Here is a 22,840-nt window from a genome sequence, read left to right as displayed (position 1 = left end):
CATAGGTTCCTAAAATGGGTAATACCACTCCCTGAGAGGAAGCTGGAATGATCCTGGGATATATTAGTAGCCTCGGGTGTAACTGGGGTGGAAGGGGGATGGAATAATAATAAAGGGCCATGGAATAATAAAGAAAAGAAGAGAAGAACATTTTGAAACACCATTCATACATGTTTCATCTTTTGTGTAACAGTTAAAATCATAGTGATTACATTATTTTCTAAATAAACAAAATAAAAGCAAGTTTTAATTAATCAGTGGTCAAGTCCAACAGGTTTTAACAAGCAAGTGTTGGCAGGTAAGTATGACGTGCATTGTTGGGTAGTCCAGCATGAATTGGCAGGAACATATACATGTAATCACTTGTTTACAATATGATAATATATAGTTACATGATTCAATATTGCATCATAAAATTTCACCACAAGGAGAAAACACAATTTTACAATAAATTATTAAATTTAAGATGTTTTCTTTAAAAGTATTTTATATATATTTTGAAATAACACATATTTCAAAAGAAAGTTAAAGGATTAAAGAAAATAGGGAGGGGAGGTTTCTGTGTATTTTTAAATGGGTGGTAGGCCAAATAAATTTGGAAAACTCTGCTTAGTCACTATTGATTAGAGAAATGTAAATTAAAACAACTCTGAGGTACCATATCACACCTTTCAGACTGGCTAACATGATAAAACAGGAAAATCATAAATATGGAAGAATATGTAGGAAAATTGGAACACCAATGCATTGCTAGTGGAATTGTGAACTGATCCAAGCATTCTGGACAGCAATTTGGAACTATGTGCAAAGGGCTATAAAACTGTGCATGCCCTTTGACCCAGCAACACAACTTCTAGGACTGTTTCCCAAAGAGATCATAAAAAAGAGAAAAGGACCCACAAGTATAAAAATATTTAAAGCAATTCTTTTTGCGGTGGCCAACAAGTGGAGATTGAGGGGATGCCCATCAATTGGGAAATGGCTGAACAAGTTGTGGTATATGAATGTAATGTAATATGATTTTTCCATAAGAAATGTTGAGCAGACAAATTTCAGAAAAACCTGGAAGACTTACATGTACTAATGCTGAATAAAGTGAGTAGAGTGAAGAGAACACGGCACATAGTAACAGCAACACTGTGTGATGAAAACGTTTGATAGACTTAGCTCTTCTCAGCAATTCAGTGATCTAAGACAATTCCCAAAACTCATGAGGGAAAATGTTATTCACATCTCTATGGAGTCTGAATGTAGACAGAAGGATACTATTTTCTCTTTTTTTCTTTCTCATGGTTTTTCCCTTTTGTTCTGATTCTTCCTTCACAAAATTACTATTGTGGAAATATGTCTAATCGGACTCTTCCTACATAGCCTGTAACAGATTGCATGCTGTCATGGCAGGGCTGTGAAGAGGGGGAAAAATTACTCACTCAAAATCATATAAAAGTGAATGTTGAAAGCTATCTTTATAAGTAATTAGAAAAAAATAAAATATTATTAAATGGAAAAAAATAGTTAAATGAAATCAACCAACACAGGCTACTATTGCAAACATATATTATAAAAAAAAAATAATTTGGATGCTAGAGAGGACTGTGGGAAGATGACAGAGTAGTTCAGATACTTCCAAGCTCTCTGTATTTTCTCCACAAAAAAGATCATCATATCATAGCACGTCAGGTTGAATATAGAGTGGCAAAAATAAATAAGCATAAGGGCAGATTGGTGTGCCTCCTGGGACAATCTGAGAATATCTGAAGAAAATTCTCTGGATAAGATGTGCTGTGGCAAAGAGACTCCAGCTGGGTTGCACAGACACAATTTGCGCTGGGCTGCTCTCCCCTTTTACTCAAGTAAGATAGACTTTTCTTGAAGCTTTCCTAACCCAGATCCTTCTCTGGTAACTGAATTTTTTATTTGGTCTGTTTATATTGTCTCTTATTTGTAATTTGTTTGTATTTGCTCTAAAGTTCAGGGTGCTGAAATTTCATTCTTAGCTAAGTGAATGATATTTATATGTTGGATTAAAATGAGATTGTTAATCCCTTACAGTTACTTTCCTTAGTAAAGCACATCAAAGAACCTGTGCTGGAACATCTTGTTGCTGGTTTTGTTGGGTCTTACACCTTAACAGCTGCTGCTAGCCAAATTGTTGCTACAATATTTTACATTGTCTTCCATTTTTTCATTCTTTTGTTTCTGTTTATAATTTCTTCATTGCTCATGAACTCACTAGTCTCCATTTTCTCCAATCTAATTTTTAAGGCAGTATTTTGGACCTCCTTTTCCATTTGGCTAATTCTGCCTTTTGAGGCATTCTTCTCCTCATTGCCTTTTTGGAGCTCTTTTGCCATTTGGGTCAGTATATTTTTTTTAAATATTAATTTAATTTATTTATTTAACATATTTAGTTTTCAGCATTTGATTTCACAAGAGTTTGAATTACAAATTTTCTCCCCATTTCTACCCTCCCCCCCCAACTCCAAGATGGCGTATATGCTGGTTACACTATTCCAGAGTCAGCCCTCTCTTCTGTCACCCCACTCCCCTCCCAACCCCTTTTCCCTTCCTTTTTGTAGGGCAAACTAAATTTCTACTCCCCATTGCCTGTGTATCTTATTTTCTAGTTGCATGCAAAAACTTTTTTTTGTTTTTGAACGTCTGTTTTTAAAAACTTTGAGTTCCAAATTCTCCCCCCTCCTTCCTTCCCACCCACCCTCACCAAGAAGTCAAGCAATTCAACACAGGCCACATGCGTATCATTATGTATAACCCTTCCACAATACCCATGTTGTGAAAGACTAACTGTATTTTGCTCCTTCCCAACCCATTCCCTTTATTGAATTTTCTCCCTTGAACCTGTCCCCTTTTGAAAGTGTTTGTTTTTGATTACATCCACCCCCATCTGCCTTCCCCTCCATCATCCCCCTCTTTTTTATCTTCTTCCCTCTTCTTTCCTAAGGGGTAAGATACCCAATTGGGTATGTATGGTATTCCCTCCTCAGGCCATATCTGATGAGAGCAAGATTCACTCATTCCCCCCTCACCTGCCCTCTCCCCTCCTCCCACAGAACTGCTTCCCCTTGCCACCTTTATGCAAGATAATCCACCCCATTCTATCTCTCCCTATCTCCCTCTCTCAGTATGTTCCTCTCTCACCCCTTAATTTGATTTTATTTCTTTTAGATATCTTCCCTTCATCTTCAACTCACTTATATATGTATATATATATATATATATATATATATATATATATATATATGTATATAAACAAATATACATATATGCATATTCCCTTCAGCTACCCTAATACTGAGGTCTCATGAATCATACATGTCATCTTTCCATGTAGGAATGTAAAAAAACAGTTCAACTTTAGTAAGTCCCTTGCAATTTCTTTTTCTTGTTCTTTTTCTTGATTACCTTTTCATGCTTCTCTTGATTCTTGTGTTTGAAAGTCAAATTTTCTATTCAGTTCTGGTCTTTTCACTGAGAAAGCTTGAAAGTCCTCTATTTTATTGAGAATCCATATTTTGCCTTGGAGCATGATACTCAGTTTTGCTGGGTAGGTGATTCTAGGTTTTAATCCTAGCTCCATTGACCTCTAGAATATCATGTTCCAAGCCCTTCGATCTCTTAATGTAGAAGCCGCCAGATCTTGGTTTATTCTGATTGGTTTTCCACAATACTCAAATTGTTTCTTTCTGGGTGTTGCACTATTTTCTCCTTGATCTGGGAGCTCTGGAATTTGGCGACAATATTCCTAGAAGATTTTTTTTTGGGATCTATTTGAGGAGGTTATCGATTGATTCTTTCAATTTCTATTTTGCCCTGTGGCTCTAGAATATCAGGGCAGTTCTCCTTGATAATTTCCTGAAAGATGATATCTAGGCTCTTTTTTTGATCATGGCTTTCAGGTAGTGCAATAATTTTAAAATTATCTCTCCTGGATCTATTTTCCAGGTCAGTGGTTTTTCCAAGGAGATATTTCACATTGTCTTCCATTTTTTCATTCCTTTGGTTCTGTTTTATAATATCTTGATTTCTCATAAAGTCACTAGCTTCCACTTGCTCCAATCTAATTTTTAAAGTAGTATTTTCTTCAGTGATCTTTTGGACCTCCTTTTCCATTTGGCTAATTCTGCCTTTCAAGGCATTCTTCTCCTCATTGGCTTTTTGGAGCTCTTTTGCCATTTGAGTTAGTCTATTTTTTAAGGTGTTGTTTTCTTCAGTGTATTTTTCAGTATTTTTGGGGTCTCCTTTAGCAAGTCATTGACTTGTTTTTCATGGTTTTCTTGCGTCCTTCTCATTTCTCTTCCCAATTTTTCCTCTACTTCTCTAACTTGCTTTTCCAAATCCTTTTTGAGCGCTTCCATGGCCTGGGACCAGTTCATGTTTTTCTTGGAGGTTTCTGTTGTAGGCTCTTTGACTTTGTTAACTTCTTCTGTCTGTATGTTTTGGTCTTCTTTGTCACCAAAAAAGAATGCGAAGTCTGAGACTGAATCTGGGTGCGCTTTCCCTGCCTGGCCATATTCCCAACCAACTAACTTGACCCTTGAGTTTTCCAGTGGGGTATGACTGTTTGTAGATATAAGAGTTCTATGTTCCACATTTGGGAGGGATGTGCCACCTCTGCCACACCAGCACTGCTCCTTCCCCAAGAACCCCCAACCCGGACTGGGCTTAGATCTTCAGCAGGCTGTGCACTCCTGCTCTTATCTGCCACTTAATTCCTCCCACCAGGTGGGCCTGCGGCCAGAAGCAACAAGAACTATAGCTGCCCCACCTCCGTTGCCCCTGGGGCTGGTAGCTGAACCTCTAACTCCTTCCACTCCCACAGTTTTTCTCCCTAACCTTCTCTGCTGTCTTTAGTGTTTGTGGGTGGAGAAGTCTGGTAAGTGCCACAGCTCACTGATTCAGGGTGGTAGGGCACGTTCCGCCCGGCTCCTGGTCTGGTTGGCCCATGCTCTGCTCAGCTTCCAGCTCCGTGTGGGATAGACTTCACCCAGAGACCATCCAGGCTGTCCTGGGCTGGAGCCCTGCTTCCCTCTGCTGTTTCGTGGGTTGTGCCGTCCTAGAATTGGTTCAGAGCCATTTTTATAGGTCTTTGGAGGGACCCGGCAGGGAGGTCATGCTAGTCCCTGCTTTCCAACAGCCATCTTGGCTCTGCCCCCCCAAGTCTGGGTCAGTATATTTTTAAGGTGTTATTTTCTTCAGTATTGTTTGGGTCTCCTTTAGCCACTTGTTGACTCATTTTTCATGATTTTATTGTGTCACCTTCATGTCTCTTTCCATGTTTTCTCTACTTCTCTTACTTAATTTTTCAAATCCTTTTTGAGCTCTTCCACGGGCTAAGACCAGTTTGTATTTTTCTTGGAGGCTTTTGATGTAGGATCTTTGACTTTGTTGACTTCTTCTGGCTGTATGTTTTGATCTTCTTTTTCACCCAAGAAAGATTTTATAGTCTGAATCCTTTATGCTGTTTGCTCTTTTTTTCCAGCCAATTACTTGACTTTTGAGCTATTTGTCAGGGTATGACTGCTTTCAAAGTGGAGCGTGGCTTTGTCCCAAACTTCAGGTGTTTTGCACTGCTTCTTTCAGAGCTACGTCCATTCTGAGGTGTTATGATGCTCCTCTCCTGGCCTGTGATCTGCTCTGTGTATGCAGGCATTCCTTTCTGCAATGTAACCACTAGGAGGACTCCCTCTCCACAGTCACCAAAAAGCTTTGCCACCTCAGTGCTCCTGTCCCCGAAGAACTGCCAACAAGGACTGTGACCCAGATCCAAGCAGAGTAGAGCAAGAGAACCTGGCCTCCGCACCAGCAAAGCAATCTCTGGACACCTGTTGTGATCAACTGTTTGATTCCCCCCACTGTGTTAGCCTGGGACCTGAAGCAGCCACTGCTGCTGCTTTTGCTGCTGCTGCCGTTGTTTCTGCTGCTGTTGCTGTTGCTGTAGGTGCTGCTGCTGCTGCTGTCATTTCTGCAGCCACCTCCACTGCCATGAGACTGGACTTGAACCTCCCCTTCTCTCACCCAGATCCAGCAGTTTTCCCACTGACCTGCTGTGTTGTCTTTGGTGTTTGAGCATTTAGAAGTCTGGTAACTGCCTCTGTTCACTTTTTTAGGGCCCTGAGGCCTGCCCTGTCTGGTCTACTCCAGCATGGTCTGTCCTGGCAAGGCCGAAATTGGGCTGGGCTCTGTTCCCAGTACAGTGCATATACCCTTCCCAGAGACCATCCAGGCTTTCTTGGGCTGGAGAATTGTTTCCCTCTATTATTTTGTGGGTTATGTAGCTCTAGAATTTGTTTAGAGTCATTTTTACAGGTGTTAGGAGGGATTTGCAGGGGAGCTTAAGCCAGTGCCTGTTTTCAAGTCAACCATCTTGGCTCTACCCCACCAGAATTAAAAAAAAAGCAACAAAAATCTAACCTTGTCAATCTTTTATTCAATATTTTGTTGCTTTCTCATTAGTTCCAGAAGTAAATATCATATCTTCATCTCATCTTTTTCTTTTGTATATTTCTATTTTGTATAATTTATAAAGTATATAATTATTAGTACAATGATGTGCACATAATTTACTAATATTGATAGTATAGGCTTGAAAAAATATCTTATATAATTGATTGTTCAAGAGTTTGGAGGCCACAGAAGTAGAAGAAAGAATTCAATGCTTTGGTTTTATTATCTGTGGAGGATTTGTAGAAAGCTCTAAATGTAGAATCACATGGGATGAGAATCAGAGAGAGCTTGCAATTTACACAAATCAAAAGGGTTCTTACATCAAGAAGATCTTCGATCAATTTAAGCAATGAGAAATAAGCGAGATTTAAATTATATCAAGAAAACTATTCTGTATAAGAAGGTGGAGGTACCATAATTTTCATTCCATTAGCCTCTCAGATTCACTGTCTATTTTGTTAAAGTAGAGTGGGACCAAGCAATCACAGTTATCAACATTGCCTGGAAAGGCTTTTAATTTTAATGTCTATTATTTACATGAGGGAACGTAGAAAGTTCTGTTAGCTTTTCTACACATTAATACATACTATAGTGGAACATTTGGAATGAGACATGAACCGAAAAAAATTGCTTTGTTCAAAGCATTCACTGGACTGTCTTATCGGTAACATATAATAGCTTTATTTTTTTCATTTTGTGAGTTTCCCAGTATAAATATGTACCAATGTAACCAAGTCTGACATCCTAAGAAAACATTGGGACAAAACCACATCTGAGAATACAATATCATTTATAGAGATGAGACAAGTATGAGCTATTTTGGAAAGAACAATGGAACTGGAATCAGAAGACTTAGATTAAAATCTCACCTCTGCCATTTACTGTCAGAGTATAAGTCAGTTACATGTTCTGTGACTCAATTATAAAATGTAAAGGTTTGACCAATCCCTAAGGTAACTTTCTACTCTAAATCTATAATATGAAATTTTTAATTGTTGTATTTCTCATAGCTCAGTTTTCAGGATAGGCAAAACTGATCATGTTAAATTAGAAACAATCTACTAGTAGAATGTAATTCCTAAGAAAGCTCTAGAAGAGAAGCGAATATGACTGGTGGAATTATTTCTATAAATGTAAAGAAAATGTGCACAATCCATGCTATCTTAAGACCAATATTATAAAATTTTTAGCTATTCAAATCTAATAATATTAGGTATTGAGGATTTACAAAATACTTCTCATCTAAAGTGGGAGAAGGGAAGAAATTGAACCATACTACATCTTGAAAAAAGTTCCAAGTATATTTCATGACTCTATAGCAAGAGAAAAGCTCATGTAGCAGGAATTAAAGAAAGAGAAAATGGCCACAACATTCCTGGCAATGGGGTCAAGCTAGGTTTCAAACTATATTGCTAAAGACATTGGAAGAAACTAGGTCAAGTCATACAAAAGTTTCTAGATGGAAATAGCATTTTTTTTTTCTATTGAAATCAGGCAAAGTTTGGTGAAGATGTCTGATTCTCAAATTCCACCAAAAAAGCCCACATTTCTTCTGGCTTATATAGTTTATGATTGGTGTGAGCATTTGAAACCCAGTTTGTAAATCTAAGAGCTAAAGAACAAGTCCGTGTTTGAAATTCTTTTTCACTTGAGCTTTTGAAAATCTCATATATAAAAATGGCGTTACAACTAATATGGCCTGTTTTGAATTAAATCTTTTATTCCAATGTTGATTTTTTAAAAAAATAGTAGTATTTTACTTTACTTACATGGAATTTATTGCAAATTTTAAGCAATAAAATCCTTTTTTTCCTAGAAACAAATATTTTGGTATAATGTTGGAAAAAGGACAAAAGAAATAGAAAAGGCAGAGTCAAAATTGGTTAAATAGGAGTGAAGGATTCCTGTCTCAAGAGTTCAAACACAGACACACACACACACACACACACACACACACACTACATTCATCACAATGTTGACGTAAACATAATGAGACATATAGGTGCTGCCTTTGAAGTAACTTAGAATTATAAAGAAATTTGCATGATAATCTCAGTGAATACAAAGCAATGTAATTAAAAGAATGGCAAGACATTTCTTCCCAAGACACTGAACAGCAACATTTAGACATAATAAGAGTATACAAAATAGTGGCTGTCATATGTTGTCTTACTTCTATGAATTTTTATCTTTTTATACTTTAATTCTCTCTATGCTTCCACCTCTCTACACAACTGCTAAATATGACTTAAAAAGACATCACACTAGGTTGCAATTTTCAAAAAGAGTTATATTGTTCAAAAGAGGATCTGCCCTAGAGGGCCACATTAACAAGAATCTTAAGGCCTGAAAATTTCAAATTAAACCATGTTGGTTTTTTTTGTTTGTTTTGTTTGTTTTTTTTTTATTGTTTTAATATCACTATCTTCAGAAGTGATATTTTAGAGAATGCACTGTCCAGCATGAGAGTCTTTTAAAGGCTTGGTTAATGAACACAACAAGTAATTTAATTTTTTCAAATATATGATTAAAATTCAAAAAGAATGTAATCCACATTTTCCTAACAAATGTTTGTAGTGTAGTATCTGTATATCTACATAAATACATTTTGCATATATATAAACATATTACTTTGTATATGTATGAATACAAACATACAACCATAACCTTTAGTCATTATATATACACACGTAGAAAAGATATATTGCTATGGAAGTTAGATTGGACAGATTTTTAAAAAATGGAAAGATTTTACCTGAAGATCTTTTATTAGGTTATCTACATTTAAAAAAAATAACTTTACTTTAACTTATTTCCACAAGTTCACACTTCAAGAAACTTCTCTCATTTATTCCATCAATTTCTCTCTGTCTCTCTGTCTCTGTTTCTCTGTCTCTCCCCCCCCCCCCCATGTCTTTTCCTTTCTCTGTAAGAATTATAGTGAGGAAGTTCCAACTTCCTTTGGCAAGTTTTTTTTTCCTAGCTTTCATCATCTTTAATTTTTCAAACACAATTTTGCTGCCAAAGGCAAGTAGAACAACCTTAAAAAAACAAACGTAAAAATCATATATTATTATTAATTTTCTCCTTATGGTGTATTAGTCTGATGCTTAAAAGACAAAATATAAAAGGTGTTGAGACCTAGAATGTTTGTTTAGAAACTGAAAACTTTATGCACCTGCAGTCACTATTTGGGATTGGGGGGACATGGGGAATACATGAAATATAAAACAGATGCAGCCTAAAATAGTGGATAGAGGATGGCACTTGCAGTCATGATGATCCTGTCTCTGACATATGCTGTCTATGTAAACACTTTACAAGTAACTTAATTTCTCAGTGTCCCCATGCAACTTTCTAAGACTACAAATAACAAACCCTCCTCTTCAGTTGTTCTTTTTCCATCCCAGAGTCTTTATCCTATTTCAATATTATACCAGCTACATCTCCATGGCATCTATACTGGCCACCATTCCTACAGTCTTGTCTCCACTATCAATTTCCATCTTATCCTTTCCCCTTCACAGTCCCATCCAGTATCAGAAACAGGTAGTTACATGTCTCAACTCAACCATTCTACTGCTCCTCTACTAATTCTATCCTGTTATGACAAAATCCCTTTATATCTTCCAAAAGAGCTCCATTTTCCCCCTCATCACCAAAAATGACCCGATATTCCCCTGAAAAAACTCTTTCCAACAAAAGCCAGAATTATTTTTATCTTCCTCTAAAATTCAGGAGAACTGTGAACATTTGATTAGGGATCTTGGAGTCCACAGCCCAACATGTGGTAGATAGATAATATTCATTCTCATATCCAGCAGACCCCTCCATCTGGCAAAAGATAAGCCACATACAAGTTTCATGTAGTCATCACCCTGAATATTGAGTAGTAAAGCCCTCTTAAGAGTACCAGAACATGAAGATAGAGGGTGGTTCTAAAAGGAAGCCGCCAAGGCCAAGGAGCTACTGGTTTTCTCTTGCTGCATATGCTACAGCATGGTCCTCTAGCCTGGTAGCTGTAATTTTCTTGTCTAAGTAATTTCTAGAATCTTCTAATTTGAAAGTGGGGTAAATCTACTCTGTACATTTATGAATCTGCCTTCAGATCATCATTGTGTCCCTGTCATTTAGCAACTGCTCCCCTTTTGAAATCAACTCGATCTATTTATGTGGCCCTCATCCCCTCCTTATTTATCTACTGATCTGCAAAATAATCTCACTTTCCTCAGCCTCTTTGATATATGATACATCCTTCATCCCTGACCTATTCTCAGTCATCAGCATCAGTGAATTGAGCAACCACAGATAGATTCTCCTGACACCCTGGCCTTATAGCTATTGAATTTGCTTTACTCTAGAAACCTCATTGGCAATAACTGCAGCTACCTGCTATCACAACTACAGTTAAGGGCACAATTTCAGGGTTCAAGAACTCAAATGCTGAGCTGTCCATACTCTGATCTCATCATTCTTACATTTTATGTGGTATACTGCCACTGACTTCTTCCTATTATTCCTTCTGACTTCAGTTATATTCCCCATATCCTACCCGGATCCTACAATAATCTCTTTCAATGATGCTCTCAGCAGCGCCCTAGAATCCTTCATTCCCCATAGATTCACTGTGTTAATACTAAACCCCAGTGAATCTCAACATGTGTTCTCTGTTCCTGCCTTTTCAAATGCTGAGTTTTACTGAAGGCATACAAGTATGTCCATTGTTTGCACAGCAAATTAATTCTATCTATTTTAATTTAGGCTCCTAATCAGTCTTTCTATTTCTCTTTTCTTGACTCTCCATCAAATTCCTCTCATATTCCAAATGCTTAGCTTTACTTCCAAATATCAACACTACTAATAGCCTAAAATCTGAAGAGTTGTCTATATTCTCCAACAAATCACTCACTACCTAATTCTTTGTAGTCTAGCTTCTGACCTCACTGCTGCTGAAGTTAACCTTTCAGAGACTGGATTCTTGTTCTTTGTTCTCCATAAACATTTGGCTACATATAAAACTTTTGTCCACCTCATAGAATAAGAGAGTAGGTAAAGACTTTAAGAGTCTTTCTTCATTTTAAAGATTATGAAACTGAGGCCCATAAAGACTAAATGACTTGCCCAAGATCACATCAGTAGTCAGTGGCAAAGCCAAGATTGGAACTTAGGTCCTACTCTCCAAGTTCACCACTCTTTCCAACCCAACATGGTCAAAAATTTCCTATCCTTTATCTTCAACAATAATGTACCTTTTTGCCACTTTCCCCCTCAAAATATGCTTTTTCCTTCTTCACTGACAGATGCAAGAATCCAGTAGTCTTCTTTAACCTCCTAAATGTAGGCATTGAGTAAGGTAAAAATCAATTGTTTTCCCTTTGTGAACTGTATATGAGATTTTCATAAATGGTTGCTTACTAATTGACTCTGCTAGGTAAATAAATTCTAAATTTATGTGTCCTATCCCAACCTCTCTCCTAGAAATTTCAGGCCATCTTGCCAACTTTCCAATGGACACTTCTGCCCTAGTGATCCAATAATACCTCAAACTTGTCAAAAACTGAGAGGAAATGTGGTTGCAGTGGATAATATGAGATACTGAATATAAGGTCCTTAGCAAAGTTCAGTGTACTTTACAAATATCAATTATTGTCATTCTCATGAAGTCCATTCCTTTTCATTTTTGCTAGTGCAACAATTCTTCACATAGTCAACTAGACATAAAATTCTAAATCTATTTTTGCCCTTTTACTCTCCTGTCCCCTACTTGGAATCCTTTTTCTAACACTAGGAAGCTAGGTGAAATATTAAATAAGGCACTGGGCCTGAAATCAGGAAATCCTACTGTCCTCAGACTTGTAATGACTTGTGGCTCTTGGCCTGGGTAAAGCATTTCTTGGCCTGGTGCCCCTCACTCAGATCATGTTGATAACATGAAGAGGCATAGATCACTACCAAGAATTGGGAGAATGATGTCAGGCACTGTTATATTTTTTGGTTTTGTTTTAAGGAACTGCTCTATCCTATAGGTACTGAGTTGTTTTGTTCTTAGGACAGAATACCCTGTATAAGAAATCAGAGAACAACAGAAGATTATTCCAGGGGCTTCACTTAAAAAAGAGTATGAAATCTGAAAATCAAGCATTTGCTTGTAACATTAACATTTTTGTTTTCACTTTTATAATATCCTTCCCCTTTCTATCTCATTGCTTTTAATTCTAGTTCATGCTCTCATTATCTCTTGCCTGAGGATTTCAAGACTTCCTGGCTGAAAACAAAACAAACAAAGAAACAAACAAACAAAACAACTTCCAGACCTTTAGGATCCAGGCATCTATTCCAGCCAATACATTTCGGTTAGATTGAAATTTCAAAAATACTGCTCTGCTCAAAGTCTTTCAATGACTTCCCGTTGTATCCTAAAGAAAGTCTAAATTCCTTGGCCTTGAAATCAAGTACCACGTAGGTTCCTAAAGTAGGCAATGCTTTCTCCTGGGGGGCACTGGAAAAGTCCAAGGGGATTGTAGTAGCCTTGGGTGTAATTACAGGCCATTGAATAAAAATAAGGAGGCTGTGGAAGCATAAGGGAAGAAGAGAAGATAAGAAAATTTTGAAAAACCAGTCATACATGTTTCATCTGTTGTGTAACAGAGTTATAGTGATTACATTATTTTCCAAATAAACACACAAATTTCAAGCTATAATCAATCAGTGGTCAAGTTCACCAAACAGGTCTTAACAAGCAAGTATTGGCAGGCAAGCATATCATGCATTGAGGGGAAGTCCAGCACCCATTGGCAATAATATGTGAATATAATGATATGATACTATATGGTTACATGATGCAATATTGCATCATCGAAATTTCAGTGCAGGAAAAAACCCAGAAATTTACAATAAACTATTAGATTTAAGATATGTCATTTTAAATGTATATGTATATATATATATATATATATATATATATATATATATATATATATATAATAGTATATTTTTCAGAATGACATAAATTTTAAAAAATCTGTTAAAAATTAATGAAAGTCCAGGAGGGCACTGAGTATTTTTTTTTTCTGAAAAGAAATTAGTTGGCCAATTAAGTTTGGGAACCTCTGATCTAGCCTATCTTTTCTACCCTGTCTTGTCTTCCAATGCTCCTCTATGGGGCCAGTCATACAAACTGTTCACATTTTTCAAACATGTCCCACACCTTCTTTCCTCACTCCAATAATTTATTTATGCTTCTTCCTTCTTTTCTGAGAGACATAAATCTAACAAGACTCTTAACTTTCACTCTCAGAATAGAATTATATCATAGTCTCATAATCCTGATCTGTCAAAATTCTATCCATTCTTCAAGCCTAAGATCAAATGTCAGCTCCTCCATGAACATTATCCTGATTCCCCTAGCCTGAAGTTATTTCTCTGTCCTCTAAGCTCAAAATTCAAATGGCATTTGGCTGATACTTCTCTTATGGTACTTAGCACATTCTGTCTTATATAACAGTTATTTCTAGTCATGTCTTTTCTTTTCTAATAAATTGTAACCTCTTTAAGGAAAGGAACATCTTTGTATTCTCTACAATGTCACACATTTATGCTTGCAGCAAGATGTACTTAAATGTATACACATGTGTACATATATATTTAATTACACTTCAAAATTTCTATGCTATATAATTGTATATACATTAATATATGCCATGTACACAGATATTTGTTTAACAATTATTTCTAGAATAGATCAATATTTTACTAATATTTGAGAATCCAATACATATATAAAAATGATTTGGAGAAATCCTTAGCATTAATAATATAAACAAACAACTGACTAAATTACAAGAATGAATTGAGAATTATCTGTGGACCAAATCTAAAAATATGAAATATAACGGGGACAAAATTAAATCTTTCACTTGGGTTTAAAAAATGACTGGGGGGGGGCAAGGCCAAGATGGCCAAGTGAAAACAGTGTCTTAACAGAACTCTCTCACAAGCTCTGCTAGATACGTACAAAAAAGTGAATCTGAGCATATTTGAGAGAGTTAGAAGCCGCTAGCAGTCTGAAGGGGGCAAATTACAAGCCAGGAGGATCTGAAAGGTTGATGGCACAGCTCTGTAGGCTGGGAGAGCTCTCAGGGTGGTGAGCTGCACCAGACAGCACCAAAGTGGAAGCAGCTGTGAAATCCAGCCAGGGACCAAGGCTGGGAGAAAGCTGGGCACCTGAAATCAGCAAAGATCCCCAGGTCTCCCAACACAGGATGGGAGTCTGTAGAAGTGATGAGAGGCAGCAGCACAATGCCACTGGCTGTGAGACATAAACTCCAGAGGCTTGCAGCCCAAAGGTATTAAATACATCTTCTTGAACTACCGGGAGACATAATGGCCAGGAAAATGGCTCTAATCCCTCCCCCGCTAACCGAGAGAATTCCTCAGGAAAAAAAAAAAACACTGGAATAGATAAGACAGAAGTGAGGCTTCAGTGGCTGAGTAGTGGGAGTTCCTGAGTCCCAGAGGGGCAGAGCCAACAGGGGCCAACACCAGCAGCCCAGATGTACCCTTGAACCCTCAGGAGAAGTGGCAGACACCAGCACAAACAAGAAGAAGCTGAGACCATTGCTGAAGAGGAACAGAGCTGGAGTGCAGTTCCAGGGGAAGAGGAGACTTCAGGCAGCCAGAACCCTCCACCACACTTTAGGAAACTGAAGGCTATAATACGCAAAGCCAATAACTAGACTGACAATCCCCAGAATAAGAAACCTAGGACAGAGAGCCCTGAGTCCCAAAAGCAGAAATCCACTTTAAAGCCAGGAAAAAGCTAAACAACATGAAGAAGAACATGAAAAAACTGAGGACCATTGATTCTTTTTATGGAGACAGGCATGATCAAAATACCAATTTGGAAAAGGATAGCATTGACACTATACACACATCTGATACCTCAAAAGGGAATATGAACTCATCTCAAGCCCAAAAAGCATCACTGGAAGAGCTAAAGGAGGATTTTAAAAACCAAATTAGAGACTTAAAAGAAAAAATGGAAAAAATAGAAAAAAAACTTATGAAATTAAGTCATTAAAAAGTAAGATAGGTGATATGGCTATGGACATTCAGAATCTAAATAGATAAAATGACACCCTGAGGGGTAAAATCAACCAATTGGAAAAGGAGACCCAAAAGAAAAAGGAAGAAAGCAACTGATTAAAAATTAGAAAAGAGCAAGTGGAAGCTAATGACTCTGTGAGGCATCAAGAAGTAGTTAAACAAAATGTAAAGAATGAAAAAATAGAAGAAAAGATGAAATATCTGACTGCAAAAGCAACTAACCTGGAAAATAGATCCAGGAGAGGCAATTTAGGAATTATTGGTCTACCAGAAATGCATGATGAAAAAAAGAGCCTTCACAGTATCTTCAAAGAAATTATCAAAGATAACTGCCTAGAGGTCCTAGAACCAGAGATTAAAATATTCATTGAAAGAATCCACCAATCATCCCCTAAGAGATTCCAAATTGAAAACCCCAAGAAATATTATAACCAAATTTCAGAATTACAAAGTCAAGGAGAAAATACTGCAAGCAGCCAAAAAGAAACAATTCAAATATTGTGGAACTATAGTCAGGATAATGCAGGATCTTTTAGCATCTATGTTAAATGACAGGAGAAACTGGCATATGATATTCTGAAGGGCAAAAGACCCGGATCTACAACCAAGGATCAACTACCCAGCAAAAATGAGCATAAATTTTCAGGCAAGGAGATAGACATTCAACAAAATAAGGCAATTCCAGACCTTCCTAATGAAAAGGCCAGAACTGAATGGAAAATTTGATATTCAAATACAAAACTCAAGAGAGAAATAAAAAGGTAAACAGGAGAAAAAACTGCCACAAACCTTATTAATCAATAAGGGAATATTATTTACATCTTTATATAGGATTGTATCATCTTATGTTTATTTATATATATGTATACACACATACATATACATATATGTGTATATATATGTATATGTATATGTATATGATAATCTTGAGAATAGTATAGTTATTATGACAGTTGAAAGGGATACACATAGACTGTGGAAATCTGTATAAAATAACTGATATAAAGGTAAAAACATAATTAAGAGATGTAAAGGGTGGGTTCTAGGAGAAGAGGTAAGGAGGTAGTAGAATAGGGTAAATTACATCAAATGAATAGGCACAGAAAACATTACAGTAGAGGGAAAGAAGGAAGGAGAAAAATAGTATTTGAGCTTTACTCTCATCAGATATGGTTCAAAACGGGAATAACATGCCCGGATAAGTATAGAAATCTACCTTATCCTACAGGCAGTAGGAAGGGAAAGGGGGGAAAAGGGAGGAGGGTGGTCAGAAGGGAGGGAAGAAGTAGCAATTGGAAAATGGTAAGATGAGGGAGGGGAATCAAGAGGGAGGGTAAATTGAGGAAGGTGGCAATCAAAAGCAAAACTCTGTTGAGGAGTGGAAGGGGAAAGGGAGAAATAAAAGCATAAACAAGGAGGAAATAGGATGGAGGAAAAGACATAGATAGAAATCATAACTGTGAATGTGAATGCGGTGATCTCTCCCAATAAAACAGAAGTGGATAGCAGAATGGATTAAAAGCCATAATCCTACAATATGCTGTTTCCAAGAAACACATTTGAAACAGCGGGATACACACAGGGTAAAGGTAAAAGGCTGGAGTAAAATATATTGAGCTTCAGCTAAAGTAAAAAGAAAAAAAAAGCAGGTATAGCAATCCTAATCTCAGACAAAGCAAAAGTAAAGATAGATTTAACTAAAAGAGATAAGGAAGCACACTACATCCTGTTAAAAGGCACCACAAAAATGAAGCAATATCATTGTTTAACATATATGCAACAAGTTGTATGGCATGCAAATTCTTAGAGGAGAGGTTAAAGGAGTTACAGGAAGAAATAGACAGCAAAACTATAATAATGGGAGACCTCAACTTCCCCCTCTCTGAACTTGATAAACCTAACCTCAAAATAAATAAGAAGGAAGTTAAGGAGGTGAACAAAATTTCAGAAAAGGCAGATATGATAGATCTCTGGAGAAAACTGAATGTGAATAAAAAGCAATATACTTTCTTCTCAGCAGTACATGGCACATACCTAAAAAACTGACCATATACTAGGGCATAAAAACCTCACAGTCTAGTGCCAGAAAGGCAGAAGTAGTCGAAGCATACTTTTCAGATCACAGTGCAATAAAAATTATTTGTAATAAAGAACCATGGAAAAATAAGCTAAAAATTAATTGGAAACTAGATAATCTAATTCTAACAAATGAGTGGGCCAAAGAACAAATCAGAGAAACAATTAATCACTTCATTCAAGAGAATGACAATAATGAGACAACATATCAAAACTTATGCCATGTAGCAAAAGCAGTTCTTAAGGGAAGTTTTATATCTCTAAATGCTTTCATGATTGAAATAGAGATAAAGGAAATCAATGAATTGGGTATGCAACTGAAAAAGCTAGAAAAAGACCAAATTGAAAATCCGCAATTAAATACCAAATTAGAAATACTTAAAATCAAAGGAGAGATTAATAACATTGATACCAAGAAAACTATTGAATTAATAATTAAAAAAAGAGCTGGTTTTATGAAAAAAAAACCCAATAAAATTGATAAAAGTTTGGTCAATTTGATTAAAAAAAAAGAAAGAAGAAAATCAAATTAACAGTATCAAAAATGTAAAGGATGAATACACCTCTAATGAAGAGGAAATCAAAACTATAATTAGGAATTATTTTGCCCAATTGTATGTCCACAAATTTGACAATCTTACGGATATATATGAATATCTGCAAAAGCATGAATTTCCCAGGTTGAGAGAAGAGGAAGTGAAATTTCTAAGTTACCCCATCTCAGAAAAAGACATTGAGAAAGCCTTGAATGAACTCCCTAGGAAAAATTCTCCAAGGCCAGATTTTATCAAACTTTTAAAGAACAATTAATTCCTATACTTTATAGACTATTTGGGAAAATAATTGAAGAAGGAGTCCTGCAAAATTATTTTTATGACACAAATATGGTACTAATACCCAAACCAGGTAGAGTCAAAACAGAGAAAGAAAATTATAGACCAATTTCCCTAATGAATATTGATGCAAAAATTTTAAATAAAATATTAGCAAAAAGACTGCAGCAACTCATCATGAGAATAACACACTATGACCAGGTAGGATTTATTCCAGGAATGCAAGGCTGGTTCAATATTAGGAAAACTATCCGCATAATTGGTCATATCAAGAACAAACTAGCAGAAGCCATATGATCATCTTAATAGATGCAGAAAATGCCTTTGACAAAATACAACACCCATTCCTTTTTAAAACACTAGAAATCATAGGAATAAATGGAGCCTTCCTTAAAATTATAAAGAGCATCTACCCAATACCATCAACAAGCATTGTTTGTAATGGGGATAAGCTAGATGCATTCCCAATAAGATCAGGGGGGGGAAACAATGATGTCCACTATCATCCCTACTATTCAATTTGGTACTAGAAATGTTAGTTGTAGCAATAAGAGAAGAAAAAGAAATTGAAGGAATTAGAACAGGTGAAGAAGAAACTAAATTATTACTTTTTGCCAATGATATGATGATTTACTTAGAGAATCCTAGAGAATGAAGTAGAAAACTACTTGAAATAGTAAGAAAATTTAGCAAAATTGAAGGATATAAAATAAACCCACATAAATCCTTGGCATTCCTATACATTACTAACAAAGCCCAACAGCAAGAGATAGAGAAATTCCATTCCAAGTTACTGTAGACACCATAAAATATTTGGGAGTCTATTTGGCAAGACAAACCCAGGGCCTATATGTATATAATTATGAAACACTTTTTACGTGAATAAAGTCACATCTAAATAAATGGAAAAACATCACTTGCTCATGGTTAGGCTGAGCTAATATAATAAAAATGACAATTTTACCTGAATAAATCTATCTATTCAGTGCCATATCAATCAAACTACCAAAAAATATTTTATAGAGCTGGATAAAATAATAACAAAATTCATCTGGAAGAACAAGAGGTCTAGAATGTCTAAGGTATTAATGAAGAGAAATGCTAGGGAAGGTGGCCTAGTCATACCAGATAGTAAACTGTACTATAAAGCAGAGTTGTGGATCAGTGGAATAGGATACGTACACAAGACGCAGTAGTCAACGACTACAGTAATGTACTCTTTGATAAACAGAAAGAATCCAACATCTTGGTTAAGAATGCATTATTTCACAAAAAGAGCTGGGGAAATTGGAAAATGGTAGGGCAGAAACTGGGCATAGACCAATATCTTACACCATATAACAAAATAAAGTCAAAATGGGTGCATGATTTAGGAATGACTGTTGATACTATAAGCAATTTGGGAGAGTAAGGAATAGTTTACTTATCAGATTTATGGAAAAGAAAATAATTCACGACACAAAAAGAGATAGAGAGCATTACAAAAGCAGAAAACTGGGAGAAAATCTTTACTACCAGTGTCTCTAATAAAGCCCTCTTCTCTAAAATATACAGGGAACTCAGCCAAATTTATGGGAATACAAGTCATTCCCCAATTGAGAAATGGTCAAAGGATATCAACAGGCAGTTTTCAGAGGAAGAAATTAAAGATATCTATAGGCATATGAAAAAATGCTCAAAATCACTACTGATTAGATAAATGCAAATCAAAACAACTCTTAGGCATCAGATATCTCTTGCCAGATTGGCTAAAATGACAAAACAGAAAAATGATAAATGCTGGAGAGGATGTGGAAAAATTGGAAAACTGTTGCATTGCTGGTGGAGTTTTGAACTGATCCAGCTATTCTGGAGAGCAGTTTGGAACTGTGCCCAAAGGGCTATTTAAATGTTCATACACTTTGACCCAGCAATAGCACTTCTGGGGTTGTATCCCAGAGAGATCGCAAAAGTGGGAAAGGGACCCATATGTGCAAAGGTATTTGTAGTGGCTCTTTTTGTGGTAGCAAAGAATTGGAAATCAAGGGGATGCCCATCAGTTGGTGTATGGCTGAATGAGTTGTGGTATATGAAGACAATAGAATGCTATTATATGATAGGAAATGGGGATGATGCAGATTTCATGATAATCTGGTCAAAACCTACAAGATATAATGCTGAGCTAGAGGAGCAGAATCAGGAAAACATTATACCCAGCCTCAGACATGTGGATTCTGTGATGACTCACTCTGATGGACTTTGGTCTTCTCAGCAATACAAAGTGCAGGGAGAACTCCAAAGGATTCATGATGGAGAGTGATATCTACATCCAGATAAAGAACTGTGAAGTCTGGATACAGATTGAGGCACAGTTTATGCTCACCTTTTTTTTTTCCTTTGTTTTTTTTTTCTAGTTTGTTTCTTCTTTCTCCTTATTTATTCCATTGGTCGTGATTCTGCTTTGCAGATTTTCTATTGTGTGGATGAGTTCAATTCAAAGTTAAATGTAGAAGATAAATCGGATTCCACATCATCTTGGGGAGGGAGCGGGGGAGGGGAGAAAGAAAGTCTGGAACTCAAGATTATGTAGAGCCAAGTGTTGTAAACCATACATAAAAAAGAATGTGGGCTTTGGAAATACTTTGTAGATTTAATGAAAGAATTCTGAGAACATTAGCGTGTTTCAATGTCATTATGTTAGCAACAAAAAACAATAACAATTAGCAAAATCTTTAGCTGCATTAACAAAGACACAGTGCCCAAGAATGGGGATATGATGGTCCTACTGTATTCTTCCTTATTCAGATCCCTTCTGAAAAACAGTGTTTAGTTCTGAGTATTGCATTTAAGATGGGATCTTTATAAACTGGTGACCATTAAAAGAAGGGAGGTCATGTCAAAAGATGATTAGTAGAAAGAAACTGAGTGGTTTATGTTGAAACAAAGAAGGCTTTGATGGGTAAATGATAGGTGTCTTCAATTATTTCAGATACTTTTATATGGACGAGGGATCAGGCTACTCTGTTTGACCCCAGAGGACAGAAGTGGGAAAAACAAGTGAAGGTCTCAGAGAAGCAGATGTAGTGAAGCAAAGCAAAAACAAAAAACCTGCTTACAAATAGAAATGTCCAGAACTGGAATGGACTGTCTCAAGACCTATTGAGATCATGCCTCCCTGAATTTCCAACTGAACATCTTCAATCAGACTACCTCAAAAGTCTTCCTAACCTTAATGTTCTGCTATGTGAGAATATCTCATTCTTTTCACCTAACAGAAAAATCAACAGGATTCAATAGCTAGTGACACTAGCCATTTTCTTTGGGGTAACTTTGATCACCAAACTGCACATTGGTGATAATAAGAAAGCATAGGGAATGGTATCTCTGACAACAATGTTGGCTGTATTGTCAAAGATGTATTGTTAAATATGTAAATTCTTGGCATGTAAATTACTGCTGTTTGGAAATATTTAAGCACTTAAAATTATAAATAATAGGGGAAAGAACTTTGTATTTCTTAGACTGTCTAGACTTCAACTATTGCAGCTACAATTCCCATGGACTAGAGTACTTGAAACAAAGCCAATACCAGGCTGCTCAGCAAGCAATAGGTCACCAACCCAACATCTAACAGACAGGCATCACCACAATACTCAATGGTGGTGACAGTGGGACTTAATGCATTGAAATACCCCAGTGTATTGCTCAATATGTGCTCTGTGTTCCTGCCAGCCTAAATCCCTACAATGATCCCCACTCTCCTCTACTGAGAATAAAGGGAAAAAGAGAGCCACTGTGTTGGTCCCATGCTCTTCCTGCAACTGAACTATTAAATTTTGAAAGGTGCTATTGAATATTTTAATTACCTTTTTTGACATGATGATATGAAGTTAGCAGCACTAGTTAAATGGGAGAAAACCATAAAATGGAAGTTGGTAGATCCAAGGCAACAGGAGGGATTTTGATAGATTCTTTAGAACATTTTCTTCTACCCAACAATAACCTGATAGCATTGGCAATGTTGGGAAGCAAGTCCACTGTTTTGAATTTCTATACTGGCCAAAATGTCTCAGAAAACTCTGGCAAAATTTCTCCTTGGTTTAAAACAGCACTGGGAATGCTTTGCCCTCTTACCACCTTTCTCACAGAATCTAATGTTATGAATTGTGGAGATGACATCTTCATGTCATACACACAAGAGATAGCAGACGGGACCTGGACTTCCTCCTTTTTTCCCCTTAGTTTCTGAAAGACAGGGAAGAAATTCACTGTGTGTGGATATTCAGCATTTCAAACATCTTCACTTTTGTTGGTTGGGGAGCTCCCTTTACTAATATAGATTCTACTGCCTCTTGACTTAGCAGATATTCTGTAGGGGAAGT

This window comes from Trichosurus vulpecula, chromosome 6 (genome assembly GCF_011100635.1).
Source record: "Trichosurus vulpecula isolate mTriVul1 chromosome 6, mTriVul1.pri, whole genome shotgun sequence".
NCBI classification, from domain to species: domain Eukaryota; kingdom Metazoa; phylum Chordata; class Mammalia; order Diprotodontia; family Phalangeridae; genus Trichosurus; species Trichosurus vulpecula.
This window is presented reverse-complemented; position numbering follows the sequence as displayed.